Source organism: Armigeres subalbatus, chromosome 2 (assembly GCF_024139115.2).
Source record: "Armigeres subalbatus isolate Guangzhou_Male chromosome 2, GZ_Asu_2, whole genome shotgun sequence".
Classification (NCBI taxonomy): domain Eukaryota; kingdom Metazoa; phylum Arthropoda; class Insecta; order Diptera; family Culicidae; genus Armigeres; species Armigeres subalbatus.
In genome coordinates this window covers 428,438,114-428,453,379 of record NC_085140.1, presented here as the reverse complement: position 1 = coordinate 428,453,379, position 15,266 = coordinate 428,438,114, and the positions used below count along the sequence as shown (strand labels likewise).

The 15,266-nt window shown below is 38.7% G+C and overlaps 4 non-coding genes across 4 annotated transcripts; all 4 read left to right on the top strand.

The window, feature by feature from the left end:
• The first annotated feature begins 6,299 nt into the window (after nucleotides 1-6,299).
• On the top strand, nucleotides 6,300-6,371 carry Trnam-cau (transfer RNA methionine (anticodon CAU)). The gene has a single exon. It is a non-coding gene; the product is annotated as a tRNA-Met (tRNA).
• An 870-nt stretch (nucleotides 6,372-7,241) lies between these two features.
• Nucleotides 7,242-7,315, top strand: Trnan-guu (transfer RNA asparagine (anticodon GUU)). The gene has a single exon. It is a non-coding gene; the product is annotated as a tRNA-Asn (tRNA).
• Nucleotides 7,316-11,611: 4,296 nt separating this feature from the next.
• On the top strand, nucleotides 11,612-11,683 carry Trnad-guc (transfer RNA aspartic acid (anticodon GUC)). The gene has a single exon. It is a non-coding gene; the product is annotated as a tRNA-Asp (tRNA).
• A 1,171-nt stretch (nucleotides 11,684-12,854) lies between these two features.
• Nucleotides 12,855-12,926, top strand: Trnad-guc (transfer RNA aspartic acid (anticodon GUC)). Its single transcript has one exon. It is a non-coding gene; the product is annotated as a tRNA-Asp (tRNA).
• The last annotated feature ends 2,340 nt before the right edge of the window (nucleotides 12,927-15,266 follow it).

Here is a 15,266-nt window from a genome sequence, read left to right as displayed (position 1 = left end):
GGTTTTGTAGATGGGACACACGACACCTTCCATCCACTTCTGCGGCAGAACCTCATCCTCCCAAACCTTGGTAATCACCCAGTGCAGCGCTCTAGCCAGTGCCTCACCACCGTGTTTAAACAGCTCTCGTGGTAGTTGGTCAACTCCAGGGGCTTTGTTGTTTTTCAGCCGACCGATCTCCTCCTGTATTTCCTGGACATTCGGAGCCGGAAGTCGCATGTCCTGCGCGCGTGCTCCTAGGTTCATTACCATACCGCCACCGTTGTCTGCCATATCACCATTCAGGTGCTCTTCGTAGTGCTGCCGCCACCTTTGGATCACCTCACGCTCGTTTGTAAGAAGGTTCCCGTTTATGTCCTTACACATATCGGGCTGTGGCACGTGGCCCTTACGTGAACGGTTCAACTTCTCATAGAACTTTCGTGCGTTATTAGCGCGGTACAGTTGCTCCGTCTCTTCACGCTCTCGATTTTCCTGCTGGCGCTTTTTCCTCCGGAAAATCGAATTTTGTCTGTTGCGCGCCCGGTTGTACCGTGCCTCGTTCGCACTCGTGCGGTGTTGCAGCAATCTCGCCCATGCTGCATTCTTTTCCTAAACTAACTGCTCACATTCGCCGTCATACCAGTCGTTTCTCTGATCCGGAGCCACCGTGCCTAGTGCAGCGGTTGCGGTGCTTCCAATGGCGGATCGAATATCTCTCCAGCCATCTTCAAGAGATGCTGCGCCTAGCTGCTCTTCCGTTGGGAGTGCCACTTCCAGCTGCTGCGCGTAGTCTTGGGCTAGTCTACCATCTTGTAGCCGCCCAATGTTAAGCCGCGGCGGACGACTCCGACGCGTGTTGATCACCGTCAAGAGTTTTGAGCGCAGACATACTGCAACGAGGTAGTGGTCGGATTCAATATTCGCACTGCGGTAAGTGCGTACGTTCGTGATGTCGGAGAAGAATTTACCGTCGATTAGAACGTGGTCGATTTGGTTTTCCGTCACTTTTGGTAATTATTTTGGTAACAACTCATTTGTTTCAAAAGCTACTACCGTGATTATTGATTCTGGTGCAAGATACAATCAAACCAAAAAAAATCATCGACAAACTAGTGCAATACGGTACAATAATAAAGAGAAAACATCGACGAAGAGAAATCGATCAATACAGCTACGCCCCTATGAAACTAAGCGCGAGAAATGTAGTCATGTAACTATTGTTATGATGTTGGTTTTTCATTATAGCACCCAAATGAGTGCTGTAATGGATTTCATGCAATCCATTTGAGTTGCATAATGGTCAATAAAGGTTCCCCCAAACACACACGATGCGACAGTCGCGACGCGATTCTATCGCTTGGCGACAGAGATTCTTTCGCCGTTGGTAAATATAACATTGCCTGCAGCGACCCATTGATAGAATCGCGGCGACTAGTTGTCGCCGTCGCGGCGATGAAATCGCTTAGGTCTAGGGGAACCTTAAAGCACCCATTTCGTTGGTATGGAAAAGTAGGCCGTTTTACCACTTAAACACCAAGTATTATGATCAGAAATTGCAAAATATGTTATTAGCTTCATCCTTCATCAATACCTATACTGGAACCTTCCTTAGCCTAGCGGTAAGATGCGCGGCTATTTAGCCAGACCATGCTGAAGGTGGCTGGGTTCGATTCCCGGTGCCGGTCTAGTGAATTTTCGGTTTGGAAATTGTCTCGACTTCCTTGGGCTCGCGGTTAATAACTGTGGAAGTGCTGAATGAACACTAAGCAGCGAGGCGGCAGTGTCCCAGAGGGGCATGTAATGCCAATAAGACGAAGAAGAGAAGAATCTTCCCAAAGCACTTTTTACGTTCATAAAAAATGTTTTTTTTAAACACTTGATTGAAAATTTCTGAAAATTCAACGATTTCGACAATCAAAAAAGTTTTTGTCGCCGCATGCACCGCTACTTTACATGTACCTACCACGTTTTTCAAACATTTCAGGGAATAAGTCGAGAGAGTTTGGCGCACGCGACAATGATTTCTTTTTTTTTAATTTTTAATAACGCATGATAGAATATGCATCCGCCTTTTGCTATTAAAAGGGAAAAATGCACAATGGGCAAGTTTTCTTACATGCCCCTACATGAAAAATATAAAAAGTAACCAATGTCAAATTGATTTATCTTCACTTGTCATTAGACGAGTTCGTACTAGTATGAACTCGTCTTATGACAAGTGAAGATATTCCACAAAAAGGCTCAGAATATTTGTTTAACAAAATAATGTATTTTGCTAGAAAGTGAAACGTTCCGAACCTTCTATATTATCATATATTGCCTAATGGGGAAGGGTCGTTTGGCCGAAACACATCTGACCGAAAGTCATTTGGCCGAACGGGTCATTTGGTCGAAAGGGTCATTTGGTCATTAGGCCGAAGGGGTCATTTGGCCGAAAAGCTCGTTTGGTCGAAAGTGACATTTTGCCGAAAGGGTCGTTCGGCCAAAAGGGTCGTTTGGCCGAAAGGGTCCTTAGGCCGAAAGGGTCATTAGGCCGAAAGGGTCATTCGGCTGAAAGTGCTATTTTGCCGAAACGGTCGTTTGGCCGAAAGGGTCGTTCGGCCTAAAGAGTCATTTGGCAGAAAGGGTCATTTGGTCGCAAGGGTCGTTTGACCGAAAGGGTCATTTCTAGACCAACATTTGAAAAGGGCGTAACAGCCAAAATTTATTCCTTCTGATTCTTTGTCCACATACAGGGGATGTCCAAAATAACTGGGATAGGCAAATTTTGGGCATAATTAGATGTGTTGTAACTATGTCAATTTTTATCCGATTTTGACATTTCAGGGATGCCTGAACTAGAAATTTAATGTAGTTTTATCATATGTCCATGGAACTGACCATGGTCATCGGATACCGGAAATATTCCGGGTTTTTGCGAAGGTAGGTTCAGAACCGTGAATTTGTGGTGGGTATTAGGATAAGTTGTGGTTGAAAACATAATAAAATTAGTAACCACAAATAAAGTAGGGCTCTTTCTGATTGGAACCATATGTTGAAAGTCGAAATCGGACCAGGATCAAGTGAGATATGGCCATTTGTTTAGAATCGGTACCGATCGGGAGTTTTAAAAGGGACCAGGCCACAAATTCATTTGAATCAAGCTTTTTGACCAATCTTCCATTATGATTACATTTCAAAAGTCTTTTGATACGTCAATAATGAAAAACCAATTAAAAAGACAGATCCTAAAGTCGCTGGGGTGCCCCCGGGTGATCCTGTAGAAGGGGATATTTCAGTTATAGCGCCAAAACTGGTCATTCGACGGTTCGTTTTTCATGGTTTTCCAAGGGTTACCTGCAGAAGGATGAATTTTTGTTTCTGCGCAAGAGCTAACCATTCGACGTTTCTTTTTCAATAGTTTTCTGTCAGGAAGCCAGTTTTGGCGCTAAAACTGAAATGTCCCCTTCTACAGGTTCCCAGGGGACAATCCGTAGGTCCCGGAATCGGTCAAAGCCGTCAATGGTCCATTTTATATTCGTACCTCGCTTCCTGATAGAAAACCATGAAAAACGAACCATCGAATGACCAGTTTTGACGCTAAAACTAAAATGTCCCCTTCTACAGGTTCCCCGGGGACAATCCGTAGGTCCCGGAATCGGTCAAAGCCGTCAGTGGTCCATTTTATATTCATACCTCGCTTCATGATAGAAAACCATGAAAAACGAACCGTCGAATGACCAGTTTTGGCGCTAAAACTGAAATGTCCCCTTCTACAGGTTGCCCGGGGGCACCCCAGCGACTTTAGGATCCGCCTTTTTAATTAATTTTTCATTATTGACGTATCAGAAGACTTTTGGAATGTAAGCATAATGGAAGATCGGTCAAAAAGCTTGATTCAAATGAATTTGTGGCCTGATCCCTTTTAAAACTCCCGATCGGCACCGATTCTAAACAAATGGCCATATCTCACTTGATCATGGTCCGATTTCAAATTTCAACATATGGTTCCAATCAGAAAGAGCCCTACTTTATTTGTGGTTACTAATTTTATTCTGTTTTTAACCACAACTTATCCTAATACCCACCACAAATTCTTTGTTCTGAACCTCCCTTCGAAAAACCCGGAATATTTCCGGTATCCGATGACCATGGTCAGTTCCATGGACATATGATAAAACTACATTAAATTTCTAGTTCAGGCATCCCTGAATTGTCAAAATCGGATAATAATTGACATAGTTACAACACAGCTAATTATGCCCAAAATTTACCTATCCCAGTTATTTTGAACATCCCCTGTATATAGCTTTATATGTAGACGAAGAATCAGAAGGAATAAATTTTGGCTGTTACGCCCTTTTCAAACGTTGGTCTAGATTTGGCCGTAAGGGTCGTTTGGCTGAAAGGGTCAATTGGCCGAATAGGACATTTGTCCGAATAGGTGATTTGAAAAGTGAGAAATTAGGAATGAGAAGAGAGACGTCTCACTTCTCACTCTTCATTTTTCTCTTCTCACTGTAAAAAGGGAAAAGCGCGGAATGAGTAATGAGACGCCTCTACCCAATTCGCACTACTCACTTTTCACAGTGAGAAATGAGGAGTGAGATGTGAGAAGTCTCACTTCTCAATGCTCATTTCTTATATCTCGCTGTTAAAAATAAGAAGAGAAAAATGAAGTGTGATAAGTGTGACGTCTCACTTCTCACTCCTCATTTATCACTTCTCACTGTGAAAAATGAGTAGTGCGAATTGGGTAGATGAGTCTCATTACTCATTCCGCGCTTTTCTCTTTTTACAGTGAGAAGAGAAAAATGAAGAGTGAGAAGTGAGACGTCTCTCTTCTCATTCCTAATTTCTCATTCACTCACTACGACAAAAGGAAAACGTTGTCAAATTGGATAGAGTTAAAGGAAGACAGTAGAAATAGTTGAACTGAATCACAGTGAATTTAATTAGTATAATAAATTAAAGTAAAGATCCGGTGATAAAATATTAGAAGCCGATGCCAGTTAATGTGCGCTGAATTGGAAGATAAGGCAGAAACACGGTTACACTAAAAAATTGTAATATAAAGCAATACTATTTGTAGTGTTTAATAATAGTAATAAATGTATTTTGCCAGCTAAATCGAAGACTTCAGATCTGCTCAAAGAAGTTTAGTCACGACCCTTCGCCTTCGCCCTACCCTTCGGCAACAACTAGATTAGATTACATTAGTTTACAATATTGACAGATTTGTTTCCGACAGATCATGATCGGGAATAATCCCATCGCATCCGTCTGGTTGTATGTTCAACGGAAAGCTCCACCAATAGTTGACACAACTCATGGATTATCCGCCTCGTTCATATATACTTTCATCTGCACTGCACACTACCACAGATGATACGTAACAATTTTCTTTAAAAGGCACCAAATGTGCTTTGGTCCTCCTTTAGCATAAGCATTGCTGTGTTCGCTTATTTAATGACCACCTCATCCGAAACACCACAAATAGAACAGAAGTATTTTATGGATATATTTGTTTCCTTATTTGTTTACTTGTCTACGGACGGTATTAGTTCGAACAGACAGACAATACCAAATTATCTCATTTCTAAACATTATTTAGTACAAATGAAAATACAAAAATAGAAACCAAACTGTGACCTAATGGATTCTATCCCGACAAAAGACAATGCGTAGTCAAACGAAGCAGATCGTGAACAAATCGGTGGCGAATTACAAAGCTATTCATCAATAAAAAGATCGATCGTATTTATTTATACATCGATTATATTACGCGTTATTAATTGATTTGAGGCTCACAGTTTTGTTCATATTAATTTACTCTATAACATGATCTGTCACCCTGCACCATATTCCTATACAAACAACAAAAACATATATGATACTAAGCACAGCCATAATTCTAATAGGATCACAATTTCATACAAAAATAGATCTTCCGTCTCAAGTATAACAGTTTCCTTGACACGCGTCGTGCATACATTCAGGCGATCCAATAATTTTATGCTTTGATAACTTAGGTCTTACTTATTCTAATTGGAATGTCACTGTGCAATTCAAATAAGTTCCATGCAATAGGACCCGCGACAAAACATAATCAAGGAAAACGCACGATTCCCAGAGTTATTCTAATTGGATTGCAGTCTAGAAATCGTGTCAATTTGTTCAAGCCAATAAAATCTATCAGAAATGTTGATCGCCATAGGGAGACATCGAGTGAAGCCCATAAATTATCAATTTGAAACAAACCAATGTATACACCTTGTTGAACGATAACTAATACGGATACGGATCAAAATCACGTATGAGAAACAGCTAAATATAGAAGCAGAGTGGCGCAGTGGAAGCGTGCTGGGCCCATAACCCAGAGGTCCGTAGATCGAAACTACGCTCTGCTAATCAGTTTTTTTTTTGTAGGAAATAAAGCAGTAAAGTTGGTTAGTTATGACACGTAAAAATACAATTTTTGATACTCTTTTGCACCAGGCGTCTACATTGCCAAACTTGTTCCATGTTTGTTGGTATTGATATGTAAATGTTGATTCGACATGATAAATCGACATATTGAGAAACATTTTAATATCAAGCAAACAAATATTTATTCGTGCCTGTATTCATATATGCACTGTACATATTGGGGAACTATTCCGTTTTCCATCTCACTGAACATAAATTCATCGCAAAACAAAGGAATACAGCACCAATCTCGTCGCTTCTTTTTGCTGGCACGCGTGCTGACTGGTGAAAAAAATCACAAAAATAAGAAACCAACCAAATGGGATGAAGTGCCGAACCGTTCCCCTAATAACTTTTAATGTTTATGTATATTTGTTTGTTGATCAAAAGTTATTATCAGTGAACTTTAGATGTTAATGAAGACATTGCAAACCATCTCATCATTTAATCTTCTGAGCAAAGATAGTTATCTATCCCTCAATAAACAGAGTATAATGTTCGTCTATTCACAGTTCGACAATTCTCAGCTCACAACGTGAACAAAACCGAAGTTGGCTGGCTATCAGTATCATCATTAGATACTCAAATAATAATGATATCTTTTCAAAGCGCTATTCGAATAGGGATAATATCTTTGCACAAGCTTTGCTCAGATATACCAAAGAATCGAATGCACATTAACAGCTGTTTACAGTGTTGAAAAATTTCAAAATGTTTTCTATCATTCACGATTAAGCAGAGAACAGTAGAATATCCTTGCGCCAATCGCAGTTTAGGTTGAAGTAATGCAATTTCACACCACGTTTTCATCTGCCTTCGTGGCGCAATCGGTTAGCGCGTTCGGCTGTTAACCGAAAGGTTGGTGGTTCGAGTCCACCCGGGGGCGGTATCTTTTTTGCTAATCTGAGTAGCATCATGATAGGAATACCATTGAACGAATGGTAAAACAAATGATAAAATTATAAGTGTTTCAAAGTGGTTTCTTGTTTCTACATAATAATAAGTTATTTGCTGTTGCTTCCTCAACTTAAACAATGGTTGTACCAACACTTCACAGTTACAATTTATTCATTCATATATGTTTTGTTATTAAAATAAGTTATTCATGTACCCTTCACTCCTTCACTTAGACCACCGTCCACCCCACACTGCGGATAATATTTATGATCACAATCGTAGAAATGAAAGAGATACTGAGGGCAGAAGGCTACTGTTTCCCGTCCTGTCAATCTTTTCACCTAAAACAGACCTTACTCAGCCATCAGACAGTAATCGTCAAAACTACTAATAAGAACAAAACTTCAAAACTAGTCTTCGTGCAATTTGGCCGAACTGCTATTCTATTAAGTCACTTTTCACCCTTCACTGGGAACCTACTTTCGCACGCACCAACACTCGGCGCACGACCTGCGTTAAATGTAAGAAATTGTGCATGCCTTTATGCAATTTTTGAACGAAGGCGCGAAAACACTAGATTTGAGAACTGAATAGCTTTTCTAATTATAACAGCAATTTAGTCCAAATCCTTCAGCTGGATCGAAACACAGGAGATAAAACTAACTTGACAACCGTAAACATTGGCGACCGGTCGCAATCGACGCTTACTTTGATCCACTCGCAAGTGATTGAAACCCTCTTGGCGGTGTGAACGCCAAATTCGTGTCATGACTTTTCGTGACATTTTTGCAATTTTGCTTTCATGTCCCACAATTTATATTTAGAACCAGTATTGTATGCTAAATAGTAAATTTAGTCAGCCACTTTTTAACCCTGTAAAAAACTAAACGGGTCATTCGAATGACATGCTTTCGAAATAATGGTAAATTGCAAGACATAAAAAGCCTTATTAATTTTTTTTTTGTATTTGATATGACATGACATCAATCAGTTTTATGTGCCAATTGTTGAAAATGTCGCTCCAAAAATTGGCTAGACGGTCGAACGACAGAATTTTCTGCAATCAATTGGATAGACAGGAGCTCATCACAGTACTAAATTGAGATCAATGTAGGTACACCCAGGTTTTTTTTACGCGGTTGGAATTCATTAATTTCTCGGTTAACCTGAACTTTTACAGCTTTTCAAATACCCCCTGAATTTTCTTTGATTTTTTTTGTGAATTTTTTGGTGGGGTTAACACATTGCTTCATTGACCCTGAAGGTCTTAAACGACCAAAACCAAACCGTGTAAAAAAAACTTGGGTGTAAAGCTAACATTCGGGTCAAAATACTCAATTGACTTTGAGATTTCATGATACTGCTCAGATCAATGGTCTGATAGATAATGTTTTAAGACCTTCAATTCAATCATGATTCCTGAATTAATAATAACTTTTGACAAAAGTTATCAGCAAATTAGTCCCATGACACGAAATTACATTTTTCAACACTGATCATACCCTAAGACCCTGTACCACATGAAAACATGTTTGAAGGTGCGATTGATTAATGTGTGTGTGTGTGTGTGTGCGTCATCCTCTATCCCTCACCCATCTGGGGGTGTTGATCAAGTAGTACTACGAATAATTTGATCAAATCTCATGCTCCGTAATGGTGCCCTTTTTGTTACGAATACTAGTACCACAAAAAGGATTCACTTCTGAAGTAAGAAGGGTTTCTTCAGGGAGTGTGGGGAATGGGATGTACTAGTTATTCATAACAGGTACAGCAAAACTTCACAAGGACGCCCTTATTCGTACTAACTACTCAGGGAGTAGAAGGTCGAGAAGAGCCACCGTTGCAAACCAAAGCGTGAACCGGATACCTGGGACTCCCACAATATCCGCGGCAATAGCAGCAAACGATGCCCTGTGCGTATTTAATGTAAAATTTCATGAACATAGCATACTGAAGCACTAAAAGAAAGAACTGGAACATGCTCACCAACTTAGTTTGTCCAGAGCTTTGCATTTTCTATCATCCTTTGCCTCCATTGAAAACGTGATCACAATGCCCAACTATGGCCGATTTGGAGGCTGCGTTCGTTCACGCTAGCTTAGCAGCTGTGTAAGTACAGGTAGCTGATAGTGTCATGCTGCTGCCTTCAAATAGGATCATCTGCGTCAATGGTATTGAAAAATTGAATTTGAAATTGAATTCTTGAATTCTGAAAATATGTGTTCCAAAAAAGGGAGGCAGTATCAAACATTACAACATAATAACAAGGTTTATTGATTGGAAATCATATACAATTTTAATACATGGAATAACGTAAATTTATAAATAAAAAAGCTGTCGTTTCACAGGAAAGTAGTGATGAAGAATCAAGTCTAATCAAAATAGACCATTTCGTGCACTTAAGTTACACTCATTAGTGCATTAAGTTGGAGATCCTTTACATTGGCCCTATGTACTGCCTGCAACCGCATATTTGTCCCATTTTTACTGGGTTTTCCATTCATATGAAACGGATATGTGATTACATGCAGTGTACCCCTAGTGGTGCTCAAGAAACATGAGTGAGTAATTAGGATTTTATAGTAATAGAAATTTGATTGATTTCACCTGTTACACTATCGTCATTGAAATTTTCCCTGTTCGTTAATTTCATATTATATTTCGCGTACGTTCCGTTTGCAGATACATCGACATGTTAGAATACCACAGTCATGTCCTGCAGGCTTCATTTTAACTGTAGTCATGGGCGCCGCTACGCCACGCCTGCGAAGGTATTTTACATCCGCAGCCGATAATTTGTGCTTCGGCGCTCGACCAACATTGCTTTGCTACGAATCAATACGATATTACAAGAATAATAATTTTGTTATGGATTATCTCCCTTGAGCAGATATACCATCTAAAACAATTAGTTTGCGTTCCAAAAAATAAACTGGTCAATCCTTTTTTACTGCAAAATGCCTTACTTATGCTGTTAATTGGAACTGAATAATGCAAAAAATTATTTCGTATACTGTACCAGTCATAAAATTTCGTATCAATAAGAAAAATCGTAATTTTAGATTAGAAAATAATTCACTAATTCATAACTTGAAAATGCATAACTAATGTTTTTGCATTGAGAAATCACCATAACCCAAACCTTGACAGAACATAATGAATAAGAAATCTTAAGATATAGATAGATGAAAAATCTGTTGGGCATCAGGGCTATTCAAATAATATAAAAAGTGTATATGAATGATTCGAAAAGTAAATGAAACAACTAAAATACCTGTAATACAATTCATCAAATAGGTAGTAGAACCATAAATTGCTTGAAATCCTAATCTTGATGGAATCTTATGTCCCTCACTTTTTTTGTTTCAAGCAACTATCACTTTACTAATTTTCATAATTTGTAGTAAAACTGTTTTAACTCCACTTACTTTCTTGATTTTACCACTTACCTTCTGGATCTTGAGCTACCAATATCTTACCAGATCCAAGTTTGAATAAAACATTATTAGTGTTACCATTCAGCCGATGATCGTTATTATCGTTATTAATTCGAACATTTTGCAGTCAGCATTCCGGGCACGATTCTAGATCACTAGAGTTATCCTATCTGTGGACATAGGCAGTATTGAATTATTGAGCCAGTTTGAACGGGAATCCCAGCCACACTTCGACTGCTAGCAAGTGGGTATGAACTTTCTCTGTCAAATGAAGCATCCGCAAGGGTAAGTGACACTGTCACCTATTTATCGAAGTGCCTCTGGCAGATCACATCTATCTTGTTTATTGCCATTACTGTGGTCATTCCAGAATCCAGATCCAACGAGATTCCGAAAGGCTTCAAAATTGAATTAATTTGATTCAAAGTCAACCGAAAATTCCGCGAAAAAAATTTGACATTGAAAACCAAGCACGTCCATTCACCGCACGACTTACTGCGATCTTTTTTTCATGTTTGAAGGTGCGATTGATTAATTACATTAAATTATCAATCCAAACAACAAACAACAAATCCATTTAACAAACATAAAGGGAGAATGGAAAATTTGATTAAAATTTGTTCGAAGATGTCTTCGAAAACAGGGGAGGGTTAATTTTATGTATTTCAATGTTTAATTTATACATTTATATCTTTGACAGCTCGAACATCACTAGGTTACAATTTTTATTAAATATTTGCTACGTCCTCTTTGCTTATGTTACTCTATAATCAATTTAATGCAAATAATTTCTATTATTCATTATGAGATCAAACGAAAATGATATTTTTTAGCGAAAACGCAACACATCCTCGATAGTATAGTGGTCAGTATCCCCGCCTGTCACGCGGGAGACCGGGGTTCAATTCCCCGTCGGGGAGAAGTGGTATTTTATGGTAGTGTTCGATAAAGCAGGTTTTGTTATAATAAGAGAAACAGAGAAGATGGACTTGTTGAGACCCGGCAGATGTTGTCGTTGTTCCTGTTATTGTTGTGCAAAAAGGCCATGCAAATCTATATTTTAGATTTTTTTTTCACTTTTGTTTATATTTTCTTACGATAGTATCAATTCTTCTCGTGATTTTAAAATGAGTCAATATTCTAGAAAAGCGTTGGGCTTTGTACTGTTCGCTGCATTTGGGAAGATCCATTAATTACGTAACACAAAAATTTGCCATTTTCAACCCCCGTCCCCCCTATGTCACACTTTTTGTATGACTCATTGAAATTTTTTGTATGGATTGTCACACTTCGGTCAACCCCCCCTCCCCAATCTAAGCGTTACGTAATTTATGGATGCTCCCTTAGTTGAAAAAAATGATGCAAATCCATCCAGCCGTTATGCCAATACGCGAGTTAATGTCGTTGCCGACCGGACTTTGTGGAATTCCATCGACGGTCCCATCGGTGTCAGCATTTTTGGAGTTGGCAACATCGGGGCGCATCAGCAGAACCAGGCGAACGATATCGAGGGCGATCATCGAACTTGTAGACTCAGCATACTTGTAATGTAGTTAAGTTGAGGAAAATAAATCAGTTGATTGTGAACAGTGAAGGTAGTTAGTCGATTAAGTTTTTTTTTAAAAAGAACTCCGTGTTGTAGATTTATTAACTCGCGGATTCAAACGAATTAATATGTGTATAGATAGTTATAAGGATAGAAATAGACTTCCATCAAACTAATTTTGGCATCTTCAAAATTCTACAGTGATTACTCTGAATTCAATCCCAATCAATCGGTGTGATGTAAAATTTATTAGAGCGCAATATCAACTCAACTCAACTCAACTGATGAAAATCAATCAAAAACTAAAAAAACACCTAAATGAAGCTTTAAAAAAAATCAATCAAAAAGTTTTCTAATGCCTATCGTTGCAACATTGTTGCTTACTCAAAGTTGGAATTGTTACAATGCACATTATTAAAACCATAATTATTGCTAAATAGTTCTCGGTGTGTTGACCTAGAAACCGATATCGCATTTATCGCATCGCATTTAAATTTATTGCAAGTAGAACTTGCATGCAATATTTCCACTTAGAGAATAACTCGTCCTCGATAGTATAGTGGTCAGTATCCCCGCCTGTCACGCGGGAGACCGGGGTTCAATTCCCCGTCGGGGAGAAGAGAATTTTTTTGTAGGGGTAAAGCAGTATGTAGACAGAAATAACATAATTTGCTGCAGAAGATAATCATCATATCGTAGGTAATTGAATTCGCCAACAAGTAGTAACAAAAATGGTTCAAGAATGTTGCGGGTGCAATGGAATTAGAACGATAACACAAAGGAGAACCTATTTGATTTATTTCCATAGTGTTGTAGAAAAGTCGTTGAAGATAAAAATATAACTTTCAAAAAGATCGAACTGTCAATAAATACCTGCAAAAAATACTGACTGAATTCGGCAGTTTTTGTGTCCGATTTATTTTCCTCGATTACATCGATTACAGACTTTCAGACATTCAGGTTTCCGAACCAAAGATTAAATTGCGAAAACCATCATATACTCGAATCATTCCGGTCACGCCGTTGCGGGATCTGAGCTGAATACGTAACCCATAGAAAACCAAAAATACTCGCATGAGCAATACATCTTTTCACTTCACGGGAAACGGCATTGTCACACGTCACAAGCGTTAGTATGGTTAAATAAATTCTTCAACGATTTTGGACACAACACATCAGTACCTCTGCTTCAACACCTCTATCTCCATCCATTGAAAGTACGCAACACTTTCCTCTCGAAAACTCCAAGCGCGCGTTGGTCCTCCACGAGCATTGTCCAGATCTCGTGTCCGTAGAGGACTACCGGTCTAAAGGAAAACTCCATTCGATTTGCGGAGTCCAAAGTACGTACGATTTCCTGCCATGATACGTCTCCGAATTTATCTACTGGTATCGTTTTCGAGATCTCCAGAATCATAGTTTTGGCAAAAGCTACAAAAATGTTGTATTAGAATTAATGCATATTCTAAACTTTTATAAAAACTTATGAATATTAGTGCTTGGTACTATTCCCTTCTAAGTTCGAAATTTTTTAAATCGAATCCACAACCAACAGTAATTGACCAACTGAGAACAGAAGAGACTATCCAACAATCCCATGGTCGGCTAACTATTGGGTTTTCAGCAACACAAAAGAAAACTCACAACCGCTTCATGGACAGCCGTCGTGGGTGGTTCTGGATCGTATGGTACCAACGTCTTTTCTTCTTGGAATAATAAGGTATTTCATGAGACGTTTTACTTTTCATTCGTGTTTTCTTCAGAATTCTATGCCTAGAATGCAATGGTATGACAAATCTAACGACACGTTTCAACAATCAAATGAAAAACTTTATTCTAAGGCCCTGGTAATCTAAAAGTAAAACAGCTAGAATTGATGATGGGACCCATCGGAATGTTCAGCGCGAAATTACCAAACATACGGGCTCCCATTAAATATCAAAGTAGATAAACACGAAAAAAACAGCTGATTCGATCTGTCTCATAAAATGCCTTATTGGCAGACCCTGGATTAGCCATCTTGGCTGGTTGAGAGGGACCATTCTGCTTGGCGATTAAAACCAGCGGCCAGCAGATTTGTCCGATAATGAACAACTGGATCCTTTACGGTTTTGGAGAACCTGACGGCTTCCCGGACCGGTTTCACGGTTCACCTGGACGTTCACAGCTTTTTAAATACCCCCTGATTTTTCTTTAAATTTTTGTGAATTTTTTCGCGGGGATTAACTCATTTTGTTTGACTAATTTTATTTGCTAATTATCTAATTAGCATTCATCTCTTAGACTAGGTGTTCCGTGTTTTCTTAACACTATCATCCTTATTTGCTATGTTACTTTTTAGTTATTATTAATACATTTCAATTACCTCTGGTAGTTAAAATTTTTCCTCTGGTTTAATTGACCCATGTAGGAATTACAATGTTTTCAACTTAAACTAAACCTAACCTAATTTATACTAAGGGTACAAGGAGTTAATCGTTGCAATAGAAGATTGCAACGATTTTTGTCTAAAATTGGAAATTATTTTGTTGGACATTTGTTGCAATGTCTCAATATTAGAAATTCTATGAAGTTCATTGGTACTATACCACGGAGGCAACTTCAGAATCATTTTCAAAATTTTATTTTGAATCCTCTGAAGGGCCTTCTTTCTGGAATTGCAGCAACTAGTCCATATTGGCACAGCATATAACATGGCTGGTCTAAAAATTTGTTTGTAAATCAAAAGTTTGTTCTTAAGACAAAGTTTTGATTTTCTGTTTATAAGTGGATATAGACACTTAATATATTTGTTACATGAAGGCCTTCAATGTGTTTTTTAAAAGTTAATTTTTGATCTAGCAGAAGTCCTAAATATTTAGCTTCGCTAAACCAATTAATTAGAACCCCATTCATAGTGACAATATGTCTGCTAGAAGGTTTCAAATAAGAAGCTCTCGGCTTATGTGGGAAAATTA